The sequence below is a fragment of the Drosophila biarmipes genome, chromosome X (genome assembly GCF_025231255.1).
Source record: "Drosophila biarmipes strain raj3 chromosome X, RU_DBia_V1.1, whole genome shotgun sequence".
NCBI classification, from domain to species: Eukaryota; Metazoa; Arthropoda; class Insecta; order Diptera; family Drosophilidae; genus Drosophila; species Drosophila biarmipes.
In genome coordinates, this window is record NC_066611.1 from 10332249 (window position 1) to 10349580 (window position 17332).

Here is a 17332-nt window from a genome sequence, read left to right on the forward strand (position 1 = left end):
TTGCTGTTGCTGCTGCAGCAGCAATTGTTGCTGATGCTGCCGCTGCCGCTGCTGCTCGGTCTCCACACCTTTTGGCCGCGGCAACAGCAGCGTTTTGGCCATTGTGTTGATTTATGTTCGCATTTTGTGGTCATTTCTCTTAGTTGCCCGGCCGAGGAAAATGTGACAGCCTTTAGCCAAATCAGCCAACTGAATATGCATCCATATCCATATGGCTTTGAGCATCCACAAAGGCAGCAAAGCTCTATCTATGTATGTTCGCGCAAACGTATACTTTTTGGGGCACTTGCTATTTAAGGCATTTTTACCTGCTGCTCCGAGTCGAGTAATCTCAATTGCTAATTGAAGTCGTTCGAAATAACTCACCTGCAAGGCAAAAAAGAGAAAGGAAAAGCAGAGATTTAATACACATAGGAATTCGGAATATTTTTGAAATTTATATATATGTTATCTTATCAAGGTTAAATAAATGAAGTTGTGAAAATGAATACTATTTAAAATATAATATAATAATATAAATAATATATTTTATAACTTTTTTGACGAAAAGTAAATGAGCTAGAGAGCTGCCAACCTCTTTGAAAACTATTTGATTCTAAAACACCTTCTTGGAGCTGCCAACCTCTTTGAAATGTATATCATAACCTAGCTTTGATATCAAGCCACATTATTGAAGCTGCCAACTTCCTTGAAATGTATTTCAAGGCCTAGCTGTGATCTGAAGCCACATTCTTAGAGCTGCCAACCTCTTTCAAAATGCACTTCAATGCCCTTTTTTCCCGCTCTGCGATCAACACCTTTCGCATGACCCCAATAAGGCGTTGACCATCCGCACTCGATCCGGAAAAAGTCAAAAGTTATGGGTTTCATTAGGCCGCATTCGATAGGTACACAGATAGAGAGTGACCCAAACGACGGATGGGATCGGACTCGGACCTCGAGACATTAGCACACACCCGCTAATCTGGGCACATAACTCCTCTTTCGCCGGCGATTTCTCGGGGGCCAAAACAAATGCGGAAGCACTTTCCAAAGACGCAGACTAGCTCCTCCGATGCCGGCACTTATCGGGCGCCCCCCAAAAATGCATTTCTATATACATATATAGGTGTGTATGTACAGCGCCGTATAATCTGGAAAATAGTTGAGCGTAATCGAAATTGCGCATCGTTCTGGCTGGCAGGGGGAAAAGCCGGGAAAATTCGATTAAAGGCGACCAGGTAAAATGCAATTAGAGGGTGGGATGCGTTATTAATGTGGAGCGCGGGCTCTGGCAGCCAAACGAGCTGCAAAATATTGATATACATATGCCACATATGTGCACAGCCCCCCCTCCGCCCCCTCCATAAACACATATAACATATATAAACTGGGTCTAGGCATGCGGAAGCGAAAAAGCGCCAAAAGCCAGCGAAAAATGTGCGAAAAAATGAGAGATGAAAACGCTGCGACCGAAAAGCCAAGGCCATATATCGCAGTTTTAAACACCCTTAAAGAATAATTTAGTTCAAATATATGGTAGTATTACATTTTATAAAAATTATCTATCTTGGTATGTGTCTTTAAAATAAACGTTAACTTATTTGGCTTTTAATATATATGCCATTTTTAAAGATCAACGAATATTAAAAAAATGTATATTAAATAACCTTATAAGTATAATACTTCAAATAAATAATAATATTATATTTTTAAGAAAACTATGAAGTGAACTATGATTTAAAAAAAAACAGCTCAATTTAGTTAGTTTTAAATATATGAAAAACTAGTTCAACCAATATTAAAATTTTTACTAATACAATATGAAGAAATAAAGGATTCCCAAGACACTCGAAGGGTGTTTTATAATCCAAGCAAAATACCTTAAAATTGAGGTTTCGAGAGGTTATCACAGGACTAAAACCCAATATTTTTATATTTATTTTAAATAATTCAAAGTTAAGACTAAAAAGTTATAAGATTTAACCAAGAGTATCTAAGGAATGGGAACCGACTCAATGAAAATCGGTAGCCAAGGAGCTGCAGTCCAAGTCGCGGGGCCTGGCTTTATATTAGATTGCCAAGTGGGAGGTGTTCACGCACACACTCGCCAGGCACACACACACTGAGACACAGTCACACACACCGCACACACACACTCACACTCAGAGGGGCTAACAAGACGGGCCAAGACTTGTGTTAAATGAAAACGCATTAAAGCTCAGCGAGCGTTTTCAGTGGGCGTGTTGCGGCTGTTGGAGGGGCAGAAAAAGTGCGGGGCGGTATTGGGAGCGCTACGAGGGGCAGGGGCAGCGGAAGGGGGGCGTGGGGCGTGGCGGGCGGCAGCAGTGGGTGTGCCGCAAATGGCAAACGGCGCTGCCAACTCGTTTCGCTCTCCCACTCTGCCCCTCTAATTCCTTGATTAATTTTGGCATATACTCTTAATCGCATCACAAAAATGGAGAAAGCCGGAGTTTCGTTGGGAAAGTGTGATGAGCGTTGGGGGAAATATATCGACGGTTAAACAATTTCATTATATTCTTATACACTGATCTTTCAAATAATAGAATTTTTTATGTTACAGCCCAAAAATTTCGAAAGTCAGATCTATTTTATATTCTTAGTTAAACACTAATTAAATACCCAGCAAGTGGACAGTACCAACAACCTCAACAAAAAATTATTCTAGTGTTTTGGTAAGTTTAGCAAGTGGTCAGTCCCAGGAAACTCAGTAACACTTTATAAAATTAGAAAGGATAATCTTAATGTTCCGAGTGTGGGTAGGTATTTAAACAATTTCCTTTCAATAGCAAGTTGGCAGTCCCACCAACCCCAAAACACCTTCTAAAATGAGATAGGATAATCCCAATTATCCGAAAGTGTGAGATTTTTTATGCTTAAGGTTATTTAGTAATTTCCTCGTAATACACCAGCAAGTGGACAGTCCCGAGCAACCCACTGATTGTCAATTTGCCTTGGATGACGAAGACGATGACGAGATGATGGCGACGGCTTTATCGCTCATTGTCATCTGTATCTTTACCGCGCGGGCATACCTCCCGATGTCTAATTGGAAAAGCACGTGAGCACGCACAGCTGCGTAGTTGTCATAATTAGAGGCCACTATATAGCCAATATATACCGCAGAGATCCCGAGATCTAGATGGGTTGCCGCATAATGGGCCTGCGGATGAGACACTCTCTGCCATTGGTGTTCGATATGGCCGGGACAAAAATCGCAAGCGGCAGAATTTGCAGAGGCGCACAGAACACTGGGCGACAATTTGCTAGATTGATTGAGGCGTCGTCCCCCGATTTATAGAGTTCTGGAGTTCTGGAGCTCTGGCCGCCGGGGAGCGATAAAGTGAACCGGTTCGGGCAATTAATGTCCTAAATGCGCCTGCCTGGTGTGGCATTGTTAATTAATAACACGGAGCCCTGGCCGGATCGGCCGAGTATCGGGCCGAGCGACTAATTGTTAATGCAAAAATCGTTGCAAGTTAGAAAATCAATTTTTACTTTAATGATCTGACAGGTAAGTGCATATTAAAATCGGCCAACTGGCCCTCCCCGTTTTGCTCTGGCCAAGTGTTAAGTGGGGAGCTGAAAACTCGAGGCAGATCGAGGATGTGGCGGTAATGAAATTGGTTTAGGAGCTAACTCAATCGCAGATTGATCTTGAGTGCTTTGTCATAGGAAAAATGGGGCAGGGGCATCAATTTCAGTAAGTTTGTGATAAGCCGAAAATGGTTTTAGTAAATAATTACCTTTTGAATGTTGTAGGAATCTATTCGTTTTTTTTCTGAATATAAAACCAGGTTTTAAGCTCCATTGGTAGGCATAGAATCCTCTTTTAAACTACGTTTAACTCTCGTAAATCCCATGGCAAGTTTTAAATACACTCGGGGATTTATGTGCCACCCGACTCTGGGACTCTTCTATCTTTTGGCGTTTTGTTTTGGCCACGCCCCCCAGATTGCAGTTGCATGGGGCCAGTTTCAAAGTCACAACTCGACCGGCAACACTGAAAAAATTCCAAAAGAAACCGCCCCGAAAAAAATGACTGAAAAAGAGGCAGAAACGGAAAAAAAGAGGCAAAGTGCAACCGCAGGCCAAAGCAAATAGTGTGTGGAGTGGGCGTGGCCAGTTGCAGCGATGCGAGTTGCTAGTTGCTTTTGCTGTTGCTGTTGCCGCTGCTAGTTGCTGGTGCATTCGCCGATGTTGCTGTTGGCGGCGGCGGCGCCTGGCAAATGCACAAGGCCAAAAGACTATAATTAAGCCATGCCAGAGGCCAACTCGGCCGGGCCAAAGGAAAACGCGGCAAAAGGGAGGGGTGCTCGTGGTCGACAAGCGACAACTTCCTTCTAACCCACAAAGCGAAGGCAGCAAAAAAATGATACGCAAAGTGAGATGGAAAACGACTTTATGCAAAATACTAAACAATATCCGTTGTGCGTTGTCAACAAATGACATGAAATTGGCAACGGCAGCAGCAGCAACTGCAGCAGCAGCAGCAACATGGGCAAAAGGAGCACATTTCCGTTTCAAGCAATTTCCGCGAGAGCCTCTCTCCAGCACTCGAGTGCCATTTGATTGGTAAGCAATTTACGCAGGCGACAGCAGCACAGCAGCACAGCAGCAACATCAAGAGTTGCCCCACCAAAAACGGGCTAAATGTGGCCAGGAGAAAGGGGCAAAGGCGCTCGGAAAATATAGAGAAAACTCAGAAAAACTCAGGAAAAATTAAACGCAAAACCTAGCTGCAACATCTCTCGACCCTGACCCGCAACAACATGTTGCATGTTGTGCTGCCGCCAGCAACAGATCCTCCAATAAAACAAGAAATCCCGTCTCAACCAAGATAATACACTTACTATTTTGTAAAATAAATTCAAAAACAGTTCGGCTTTATATAAATAAAACTAAATTCATGTATATAGCTTACGTTTTGGTATAAGTACTGCATGTACTATTAAAATTTACGAGGTTGTAAACTTGTTGAAATGTCGTAAATCTTTCATCACAAGCCTGATGATATATGACTTTATATATCAAACAATAATTTAGTTATTAAACAGAAGTTATGCCTGGTACGTGAAAATGTTATTATACAAAAACTCATAAAGCCTGAGATATATGTACTAGCCAAGTTTAATCAAGGTGTTGCTGCATTGGTTTTAACAACTTTGAAAGAGAATATGCCTTAAAAATCCAAGAAATACCAATAAATATTTTAATAGATATTAAAATTCATATAGTAGGTAAAATTTTACTGAAAACTATAAAAATATCAAGGCCATCTATTCGTATAAATATTTTTTTTTTTGAAGAGCATCCCAGCTTGGTCTTTAACGCATTGTGGTATCCCGGCAACTCCTCATCGTTTGATCTTGTACGCATCAAATGTTGATGCTTCATGTGATGCCGTGGATGCTGGCCGGCATCCGTTCGTTTGCTGATTTGTATATCTAATTTTCATAATCTCCCAGCAGCAACAACAGCAACAGCCACATCTGCAACAGCAACATCAGCAATGGCAACAACAGCAACAACAGCAACATGAATGGCCACATTCGCCATGCCACAAGCCGCAAGTTGTTTCTGTCTTCTGTCTCTGGTTGAAGGAAAGGAAATCAAGTCTCTGGCTCAGAGGCCTCATTTGAATGCGTGCCTCGGATAAAGGGGGGATTTTCCAGGTGGTTTTCAAGGGGCTCCAAGGGGGGTGGCAGAGGGCGGCGCGAAGGTGCAACCACAGGCGGCACGTTTAGCAACGCATGTCAACGCAACAACAACAACATCATAATCATCCAGCCAGCGGAGAGTGGGGGCAGTTCTTTTGTAATTAACACAGAATCTGCTTCCGGCAACAGTCACCATATCCCACAGTCAGGGGAAGGATAATGTGGCAGAAATCCAGATGCCAATATTACAAAAATAAATATTAAATAATATAAAAAATAAACAACAAAATAATAAAGGCCATAAAAACCTATGCAAGTTATGTTTTCAGGAAGAGAGTTCCAAATTTAAAAATGTAAAAATTTGTGGTTTAATGAAAAAATAAAATTGTATTCCCTTTAAGACAAAATAAAGCCCTAATCTTTTCTCCAGTTTATTGATCTATTTTTAAGACAGTGGCTAAGGACCTTGTAGTTTAAATATAGCAATTCGTCTGAGCTTTCATTTATGGGGGAGAAGTCCCTATTCGTGTGCCGCACCACTGTGGCATGCGTGCCGGCAGCAGCAGCAGCAGCAACAGCAGCGGCAGCAGCATCAGCAACCTGCGACATGAGCGACATGGGCAACATGTGTCCGAGGCGTCTAGCGGGTGGCCCCGCTGCAATGTTATGTAAGCTCGGCTGCGACATCTTCTAGCTGCTGGCAACATGCAGCATGCACCTGAGCCGGCGAATGACGAATGACAAGACATGCAAACGAGTCGGGGAGTCAGAAAGGCCAGAACGGAGCTGGGAGAGCCGGGGGAACTGGGGGAGCTGGAGGAGATGGGGCAGCAGGACAGGCAGACAAAGGAGACAAGGAGACGTTGACAGTTTGGGCCTGGTCGTGGCCAAGATGTCACTTTTCATTAGGCAGCTGGACGGCCCGGCTGCTGCCGTGCATCCTGCGATGTTGCTGCTCTTTGGGATGATGCATGGGCACCTGTTGCACGGCGGCGTTTTAGATTAGTCGCCTGTAATTAGTTAATAACATGGCAAGGCATGTCTAAATTGCAGTCGCGACATCAAATTGCAAGCGGCTGCAGTTTTGATGCCTGCATTTTGATTGATGTTGCTGCCGGGCCAGCAGCAGCAGCAGCAACAACAGCACAGCAGCAACATCAGCGCAGTGGCCCGAACAATGTTATGCATATATTTAATTGATAAGTTTTTAGCACATGATAAATTTTAATATTGTGTGGCAGCAACACAAAAAGAGCCACTGGGGCAGCTGCAACAGCAACATCAGCATCAGAAGCAGCAGCAGCACCAGCAACACAACAACACCATTCAGCCACCTGTAGCTGGGGCAACATAAGCCGACATAAATCCATTAAAGCCGCACAAATTCCAAGTAAATTAAAAGCAGTTAAACTCAATTGATTTCGAGACGCAGCAGCGGCAACAGTAAGAGGAGCCACAGCAACAGCAGCGGCAGCAGCAGCCACAACACCTCGGCAACAATAAAAATAAACAACCAGCCAAAAAGAGCGAAAAAGAAGGAAATCCAAACTGAAATGGAAGCTGAAACGGAGACCCAGAGGCCTCGGTTCAATAAATTTTTATCGCAGCCAGCGAGTGTGTGTCCATGTCCATGTGGGCCAAAAGGAATGCGTTGATAGTGAAACAAGAGCAACGGCAACAGCAACATCAGCGGCAGCAGCAGCAACAGGCTAACAACAGACAACCGACAACAGAAGCCGCATTCAAGGCGTTGTACAAACACATGTGTACATACAAAAAAAAGACAGCAACGGCGGCAGCAACACTAGAAATTTTTGAGAATTCACCCAAAAAAACAAGAAAAGGATGCCAAAAAAGGGTCACAACAACAAGGAGTCCCACATGACTCAAATGCCAGCAACAGCAACTATCTGGCTTTTTTCAACGCTTTTAGGGTTAACCCATTGCAAATTGCTTTGATTAAGCTGTGAGAGCTCAACTGAATAAATGAGTGAGTGACTTACTAACTGAAAGAGTGGCAAGGGGAATATGCTAACAGGATTTTGTCAGGACTTCATGGGGACAACTGGCTAAGTCTCCTAAAAAAATGGAAGAAAAAAAGTCGGGGCTTAGAAAAAGAACTAAGCCGTAGCTGAGCAAAATTGGGCTAAAAAATTGGTTGGGTTGATAGGTGCATTTCTGGTTTCTTCGTTTGGTTAAATAAGTAAATTTCTTTTTTCACTTTATAAATATTTAGATAGGAAAATCGAAGAAGTTTAATTTTGTTAGTGCTTTGATTATTTCATTTTTGAATAATGTATTAAAAACTTGGCGCCCAACGTGGGTCACATAAGTTAGCCTTGTAATTGCTGCCAAAACTGAAGTTTTAATAATGTAAGCTAATAACCCAAGTCGTTTTAATAGCTTTCCGAATTTGTACAGCCAAAATATTTTATTTTCCACTTTTGCGTGCCAAAACTAGTATGACTATCTTTTTCGTTGCCATTCCACTCGCATCATTTGACTCGGTCAAAGTTGGCCAAACATTTGCCGGATCCAGCTCTTTAGCTTCATCATTTTCGCGGCACCCACGCATGGTTTCTGATAGCCCAACTGCAACACCACCCCCTCCCCCTGTTTACCAGCTTCTTCGGCTTTTGGGCCAGCCTTTGCCATTTAACTGACCCAAACCGCCAACTGAAAACGGCAAAATGCCACTACTGCCACTTGTGCAACGGCAGCAACAACAAAACTTTCTCTGGCCAAGAATGTGCGCAGCTGCAGCAACAGTTGCTGCAGTTGCAACAGCAACAATCCTCGCATGTGGGGATAAAGAAATGCTTGGGGCCCAAAAAAAAAGAAAATAAAAAATAAAAAGACAGAAATACGCGGCCAGATAGTCCCAAGTCTTCCGTCTTCTAGTCCAGTTCAAAGCTTTTGGTCCACTCAAGTCATTCATGGCAATTGAAAGGAGAGGGTTAAAGGGGCCGAAAGGGGGCCGCAGGGGGCGTCAGGGGGTTAAGGGGAGGAACAGCACCCGCCGCGTGTCGATTGAAAATTTATGATCACAATTTTGGTTAATGCATTTTCGTGTTTGTGCCATGATTACCAAATGTTATTCACGCTCCACTGACTCGCCTGGGATATGTTTGTGTTTGTACACGGAAAGAAATATGAGATCGATTTGTAAGATCAGAATTTAATAGTAATGCGACCATTAAGTGGAAAAGTGCCAGTATTTGTGCTGGAACAACTGGCAGTTTCATTCTTTTTCAAATAGCATTGGATATAAATATTTATATTTATAAATACATTTTTTCTTAAATATTGTAATGTCCTTACAGATCTTAAGTAGCCTATTTGGAAAAGGAAAAATGCCCAATTACTCTGTTGTTAATATTTTCTTTGCCAAAGTGGAAATCCTTTTCCAATTCATATATCTAATTTAAAAATGATCTAAAGTTTTTGTCGAGTATTGTGCGACTGGAGTGCTTGTGTGTGCGTTTCCTTGGTCGGCAATCAATGCCAAAATGGCGCGGGCGCATAGCGACTGCTTACGGTTAACTAAACATTCCAAACGCTCCAAGACGACAAACAAACGCCTGGCTTTAAGTTTCAGCCTCGGCTCTGAAACCGAGTCTCGATTTTGGTCCTCAGGTATCCGTCGTTGGACACCCATAGGTAACCATGCTAACTTGCAGGGTTGTCACCACCGCATATGAATACTTTATAATTAATACAGGAGAACAGAAACTAGGATTTTAGTCAAAAGTTATATATTTTTACCAGTATTTCAATCACAACTTCGCCAAATCAAGGCGTACAGCTAAAACAGCGATTAATATGGCTTAATGTGCTAGCGATCCCCATCACTTTAAAGAAAATTTATTTTTTGACCAATTTTCTCAATTTTTTCATGATTTTTTGCAAAAAATCTCCAAAGTTAAAAATTTTTAGGTTTGAACGCCAATGGATTGGAAATTAAATGACGAGCTCAACGAGGTATGGTATTCCTCATTCTGACTATTATTTTCATTACAGCTTCCAAAAAACTAAATATTTATGGCGAAAAATGGGCTTCAGATTTTTGTCAAAAATACGATTTTTCTTCCCGGTTTTTCAGTCGTAGTTTAGCCAAATCAAGGCGCACAGCAAAAAGATCGACTGCTTCGAGCAGCTTGTTTAATATGCTAGCGATCCCCATCACTTTAAGGGAAATTTATTTTTTGACCATTTTTTTCATTTTTTTAAGGGTTTATATCATCTTTTTTTAAAGAAAAATGGCAAAAATTTAACATTTTAAGTTTTAAATGACAATGTATTAGGAATTAAATTTCGAGCTCAACGAGATATGACATTCCTCATTCTGACCTTTATTTTCATTATTACGGCAAAAAAACTGATTTTTTAAAGGAAAAAATAAAATTTATATTTTGGTCAAAAATATGATTCTTTTTGTGGCTTTTTATTCATAACTTGGCCAAATCAAGTCGCACAGATAAAAGCCTGGCTGTTTTAAATAGCTTGCTTTCTGAACTAACGATCCCCATCACATTAGAGAAAATTTATTTTTTGTCCAGTTTTGACATTTTTTCATGTTTTTGGAAAAATGCAGGTTCTCTTCAGACACAGAAAAATACCTTTTTTACCTGGCCTAAAATCGTAGTTTACCCAGATGTAATTTGGGCCTTAAATTCAGAAACCACTTCGAAATTCTCCCAGGCGAACAACAGGTGACAACCCTGGCCCGAAACAATCCACTTCGGTGGCTGCCCGGCAGCTGCTGTAAACACATTTCTTGTGGTTGTTGGTTGTGATTGCTGTTGCCGCTGTTGCTGTTGCTGCTGTTGTCGCATTTCCGTTTTGCTGCTGCTGCTGTTGCTCCCATTTTTGGGGTTAGGCGGCTGGCAGGCGTAGGATTGCCGCAGGAGAGCCGGGCTAATGTGTCTTGTAATTTGCATGGCCATTTGTGAAAAAAGTGAAAAGCGCATTGCAAAGGAGTTTTTGTTTCATTTTGTGCAGCGGCCACTGTTGCCGCTTTACTTTGCAACTTCTGTTGCTTTTTTGCGTAAATTATGCGGCATTTTTACCGTTGCCGGTTGGAAAACAGTAGCACTTACAAGCTCCTTTTACGGCCGCCTGACTGCTGACCAAAAGCGGCCAAAAGCAGTTGGCGCTTTTCTCATTCAAAATAGTCGCCAAAAAGCCCCGAAAATAGCGAAAATAGCAAAAATAGCGAAAAGAGCCAAAAAATGCCTAGAAAATGAGCAACTTTTTATGGTTATGATTGCGTTGTGTCTGCAGTTGCTGCTTTTGCCGCTGCGAATGCTAAATATGCCATGGAAAATGGTGGAAAAATGGAAATGCCAAATGTCCCTGCCACCGCCCCCCCTTCCCCTTTTCTGGCCACGTGGGCGTATGAGCAATGTGGCTCAAGTTGCTGTTGGCTGCTGCTGCTGCTGCTGTTGCTGCTTTCACACACAATTAGCGTGTGTTGCATCTTTGTGTGGGTGTTGCACCTTCGCCCTGCCTTTCCCCTCCTCATCCCCAGCTAAATAGAAAACTGCAGCATGTCCATGAATCATGCCCAGACTTAAGTCTATTGTTGCTGCTGCCGCTGTTGTCGTTGACACAATCAACAGAAGCAACAGCAACAGCAACACCAACAGCAGCAGCAGCAACAACAGCAGCAACGGGAGGAGCAACAGCAATTGATTTGGCCAACATACTGGCTGCTGATTGCCAGCCCCTGACTTGGTTTCTTTGACTAATGATACACACGACAACAGCAACAGCAACACCGCAGAGGGGGCACAGCAGCAACATGTTGCTGACACGCGCGCATCGTTAGCAAAATGAACGAACACTTGAGATTTTCTTGCAGTGTTTTATGCGTGGGCCCAGTTGGAATGCCTTAAACACATATATTTCTACTTCCTGGGACCTCTTGCAGTCATTGTTGCTGCTGTTGCTACTCGGGAATCTCTGATGTTGCTCATGTTGCTGCTGTGGCACTTGAAATATTTCGCCTGATGATCTGGCCTGCTATTCATGTTATTCTTATCAATTGTTGCAGCTGCCTTGTGCTTGTGTTGCTGCTGCAAATGCAATTATTTACATGATGGCTCACCGCTAGGAATGCCATTTCACCAGTGATTGCCGTTGACACCTCGGCCGAAACGGAAGAGTCTTTCAAATTGCATTGGCTACCCGGCCATAAGCACTAATCCCTGCCGATGAATATGTGCAGCCATATGAACAGACACCGAACACGGACACCTGTTCGCCGCTCGATATCAAAAGAGCACGTGACCAGGCGGCAACATGTTGCAGGCTGCGGTCAGCGGGAGAACAACATATAAAAAATACACGGAAAACAGCAGCATTCGCCTTGTAATATCATAATTCACACGGTGCGCGGTCTCCCCCGAAAGGGGGGTGTGGCACGGGGGCGGACGAGCAGCACGATTCCGATGGCGAGGCTGCGATTGCTGGCGGGTTAGCAGCGATAAATCGATTGGGCCAAAAGGGCAACAGGTGGCCAAGATGACGTTTGGCCAGGGGAAGGAGTAGGTAAAGGAAGGGAATACGCAACACAAAATCAACTGGTTACTGGGACCCGTTTTGCAGCAGCAGCGGCAGCATCACAATAAAAAGGGAGCCCAAAATACCAAAAGCAAACTGGGTCTGTAGGCCAAAAACAAAGGCAGTTAAAACCGGGCATAAAAAGCTCAGAGCCGTGCTGAAAATTTCAAAGATTTCGAAGAAAAGGAAGCGCAAAAGGCGCGCGTGCAACCTTGAGATAATTTAATCGTTTCTGTTTGAGAGCAAACACAGGCACACACAACGAGATAAAGAAAATACAATAAAATATATAAATAAAAGGAAAACTAAACCCACACAAGTGCAGCAAATGCATGTCGATGATGCCGATCGAGCCAAATGCAGACGCAAACAATTGAAAGCATTTTCGCAAATCGCAAAAGCAGAACAAGAGCGAAAGCGTTGACAATAAAGGGGCAGAAGTGCACTGAAAAGAAAGGGTTGTCACTACCAAAAAGTGAAAAAATTTCGTTTAATGAGTCTGTGATAACCATAGATTTTAATACCACATTGGCAAAAATATGCAAGCAATTTATTTCAGATTAAATGAATAATTGCATATGCCTAATTTATATTAAAAATTAATGAATATTTTATAAGCAGTATTAATAGTATAAATAAGTATCTTTAAAAAATTATTATATATTTTTTAGGCCAATTTATATACCATTTTGTACTTTACTCCTTGAGTTATCCAACCACTGTTTTATTTAGAAAGATCTCAAATGTTTTATGTATTTAGAAAGATCTCAAAAGTTTGGCCACCCGCTTCTCCGCATTTTCCCTTCTTTTCCCTGAGATGTGTGCAAACAGAAGGAAGTTCAATACAGAAGTGGATTTCCATCGTCTTCACAGAAGGCTCTTCAGGAGCCGTAGAGAAATGAGTGCTGAGCATCATCAGCAAACACTGATAAATTATTTGACAGATTATATTTGCGTTGAACTTTGGGCCGCGGCAAGAAGACGGCGGCAACATTAATAAAAACGAGAACACATGCTGACGGGATGTTTTCAGGTGGGGAGAGGTTCGGGGAGATGGGTCCGAGGGAGGGGCAAGGCACAAGTGCAACCATAAGTTGATGATGCAAACGCAGAACGAACCAGGAAACATTTAGAGGGAAAGAAAACTAGGCATACCCTTGCCAATTCTACGGAATGGTTAGTTGTTAGTTAAAAAGCATTCCATCATTATAAGGTTGTAAACTTAATATTCCCTATAAAGTTAGGTAAAGAGAGTACCATGTTAGATCTTAAAATGCTGATTTAAAAAATATAAATATTAGAAAACTACAGAATGTTGTAGGTACCTTGATTAAATGTAAAGATTTTGTTCCTTAATAATTTATTTTACTTCCTATTATTAAAGTAACTTCTTTAACTAACTTCTTTATATATTATATAATATAATATATATATTATATTATATCTTTCAGTTCATATTAAATTCTTTCGGTTGGTCAAGCTAGTCTTACAAAGTCTTAGGATCCCTTTAAAAATTTGTAGTTTTTCATCATCGATACTGATCTCCAATGATGGGACGGCCAATTTTGATGGCACCTCCCCCTACAAAGCCGGCATACCCTGTACTCCAGCGAGGGTATCTGTGAAAAGGCCAACTCCGCCTTGCAGCTGAGAGAAAGCTCCGGCTCTGCTGCACTTTTGCCGTTGCTCTAACAAATGAGCGTCATGTCTTTGGCCGTCGCAAAACAAATCTGAGCAATTTTTTATGATAAATAACACCCGGCTGAGGGGTAAATAGATGAGGGAGCTGGGGCATGCAACTAGGCAGAGACTGTTATATTTAGTGTAGGCCCCCGGGCAGTTAACGGCGAGCAAAAAAAAAAAATAGGAAACGGGGGGACTTGGGGTTTGGGGAGCGGCAAACAGCCGGCAGCTTGTGCAAACAAACAAATCGCCGTAGATTTATTTTAGTGCAAAAGCCTTAACACACTAAATTGCTCAGGCATGCGTGGGTTAACCATCTTGGTCTCAAGAGTCCGCCGTGGCGATTTGAACCAGAGGGGCATATCGATGTGGCGATGAAAAATACTGGCTTTCAACGCGGTAATTAAAAGATGAATCGTCCTCGTGGCCCGTCCTCCAGCTCCCTCCGCCGCTCACCCTTTCGCACTCGATCGAGTTGGGATACAAATTATGCTTCATTAGGCCAGATAACGCCCCAGATCAAGGTAGGAACATATATCCACCAAATACATGGGCCACATTGGCCGCATTGGACGCATTGGCCGCATTGGCACGGGCATTGGCGCACATGTATGCATGTATGATTGATTAATGCTTTTAACATGTCCGCAGCAAATTGGAATGGAATGGAACGGAATGGCATTGGAATGTACAGGAGATAGGCGGGAAAAGTCTTGCTAACGGTTAGCGGAGAACATTTGCCATTCGATTTGCAACTAATGACTTTTCGCCTTTTCGATGTTTTCCAAAATGTGCGGTACTTAGTCATCGGAAACAGTGGAATGGAACTGCGAAATGGAAATGCGGAATGGAACAGCTCTAAAGGAGCTTATAATTCCCAAGTCATTAAATGCATACACTTGGAATTAAAGAACTTAAAAGCTAAACATATTGTTTTAATTCGTTTTTAGAATTGATGATCTTTAAATGCAAAATCTTTAGATAATTATTATGCTACCTTTTTTTATTTACTTGGTAAATAGCAAACATATGTAAAAATAAGCCTATGTTCGAAACCAATTACGGATGCGCGATTTCCGCAAAAAGCCAAACTGATGGCTCATTAAGTCTTATTTCGGAGGATCCGCTGCCCACCAAAATGTTGTTGTTCTTTTTTTTTACCCACCAGCTGCAAATTGTTCTTTGAAATTCGCGCGTGCCAAAAATAAATTTCAGCTTAAAAGTGAAAAAAAAACATAAAAACTTGCGGAGGGGCCTGTGTTTTATTTTCTGAGGATGTTACCTGCTGACTTCTGTTTCGGTTTCTGTCTGGTTTTAATTTTTATGGCTCGGAACCCTTGTCTTGAATGCGCTCGTTTCATTGCCGTTGGCAGCTGTTTGTCGCTGTCGTTTCGTTTTGTTGACCCAAATTTCTTAACCGAAGATTTCTATCAGACGAGCCTGCCAGAAGTACATGCATTAAAATTAAAACCCTTGGCCGCAGGGTAACCCTTTCTTGTTTGCTTTTTGGTCTAGTGAAAGTTTCCTTGTGCGTGACTCTTCGAGTAGGGGGAAAGAAAGAAAGCGAGGACCAGCTGTTTGACTAACTGTACATGGACCGTTAGGTTCTTAGCCCTTCGGAGAAAGTTGTTGCCATCCGTCTAGATCGATCTATCCGCCAAGGAAATGGAAGATGGCCAAGATATTGGCCCTTTTTAATGACCTAATCGCGTCCTACCGTTAGGTGAAAGTTATTCTAGGGGTTGTGTAAGGGAAAGTGCGACAGATGTGGCAAGATCCCGTTGGTATTCTCTTTTTAAGAGTAGCAATCTATGATCAATTAAAAAAATGTGAATAAATGCACTTGTATTTTTAATATTCAACAAATAAAATATCTTACTCAAAACATCAAATTTTTTTTTGTATTTTTGTATTTTTAAGAACCTAACTAGCAAGCTTTTCATTATTTTTATAATTATTTTTATGATCACTACACATTTTATTGTACCATAAAACCTTATAATGAAAAATATCTGCACTCTCCATTAAAGGAAATCATGATTCCCCGGCTTACCCAAATTACACATTAGATTAGAGAGGTTTGCCACACTCAGATTTCCGCACAGAACTCACCTGCAATGAAAAGGAACGAAGAAAGAAAATTAATATCAGTTTGAAGGAAAGATGAAGATGAAAATAGCCACTCTTATTAATAGACAATCAATCAGCGGGTTCCGACAAAAGGCCGACAGGCTTTGTTGGGGCAACCGAACCGATCTTGGCCAGCATTTCATCCATAGAACCAGTGGACCCCGTACCCCGGACCCCAAGATAATGGCCACTGTAAGGCCCCTGCTCTGCAATTAAGCGGCAATTCAATTCAGAATCGGAATTGGAATCGCAATGGGAGTATGGGAATGGGAATGGCAATGCCAATGGAAGTGCCAAGATATGAGGCACAAAAGGCCCATGGTGCGAAGTCAAGTGCAAACACTCAAACACTTGCGACCTGTCAGCGTCCAGCGGCCAACAACAATGGCCTTCTCGCTTTTCCGCTCTTGGAAATTGATTAAACTCATTCATAATGACAACGGCAGCAGCCGCAATAACGAGTTCTAGAACTCCACAACCTCGATATGTTGCCCTGCCGGCAGGGCTTAGAAACTGCTTTTTATATACTCAGTTAAAAAATGGAAAACAGTTTAATAACTTTAAAAACAATTCATACAATACCTAAATTTGTATTGATGTAAACTCTTTTTAAACATAAATTATTTATAATGTTTATTCCACATTATTTTAAAGGTAATTTGTTTTTAAATCCTCTTATATATAACTACAGATATTTAACCAATATTATACCTGCATATTTCCTGGACTTTAAATTCAAACGTTTTGAAATTTCCTTGTATATGATCTTTACTAGATCCCCCAAAACCAGTGGCACGCCAAGCTAGTGTACTGAACACAGAGAGTATCTCCTGTCAGCAGTCAATTGTGGCTAATGAACTAATGGACACCTCATGGCCAAAAGCACGCCGAGGGAAAAAAATCACTTTTCTTTCTCTTTTTTGCCTTGTGGCCTAAAAAGTGTGACCAGCTTCGTTTTTGGGGGGCAGTGGGAGTGGCAAAAATAGGGAGAAAGGAAAGGCGTGGCCTGCAATTCACACACGCCGCACAAATGTGGGGGGAGAAAAAAAGATACGATCCAATTCAATTTAAGCGCGTGTCTCATGGCGAAGGTAACAACAATTTCAATGCATATATTTGTATTTGCAGTGACCCAGCTGCAATTGTTGTTGCTGGTGTTGCACAAATGCAATTACAACTAAAACACACGGCCGGGGGGAAAAGCGCGGGGGAAATGGTTGGAAAAACAGGGGAAGGGCCAGCCAGCAAACGAAACACGAAGAGCCAACAACACACTAGTGGATGGGGGGGCCAGG

General features: G+C 42.1%; 1 protein-coding gene across 10 annotated transcripts in view; it reads right to left on the reverse strand.

Annotated features, from left to right (window-relative positions):
• The window catches only part of LOC108023946 (broad-complex core protein), a 156483-nt gene that overhangs the window by 73848 nt on the left and 65303 nt on the right, over positions 1 to 17332 (reverse strand). Inside the window, exon 4 of one of the 10 annotated variants that reach the window (XR_007763248.1) lies at positions 16004 to 16019. The exons of the other annotated variants lie outside the window; for them this stretch is intronic. The gene's annotated coding sequence lies outside the window, so the exon portion shown is untranslated. Of the gene's footprint in view, positions 1 to 16003; positions 16020 to 17332 lie in introns of those variants that run through there. 10 annotated transcript variants of the gene reach the window in all.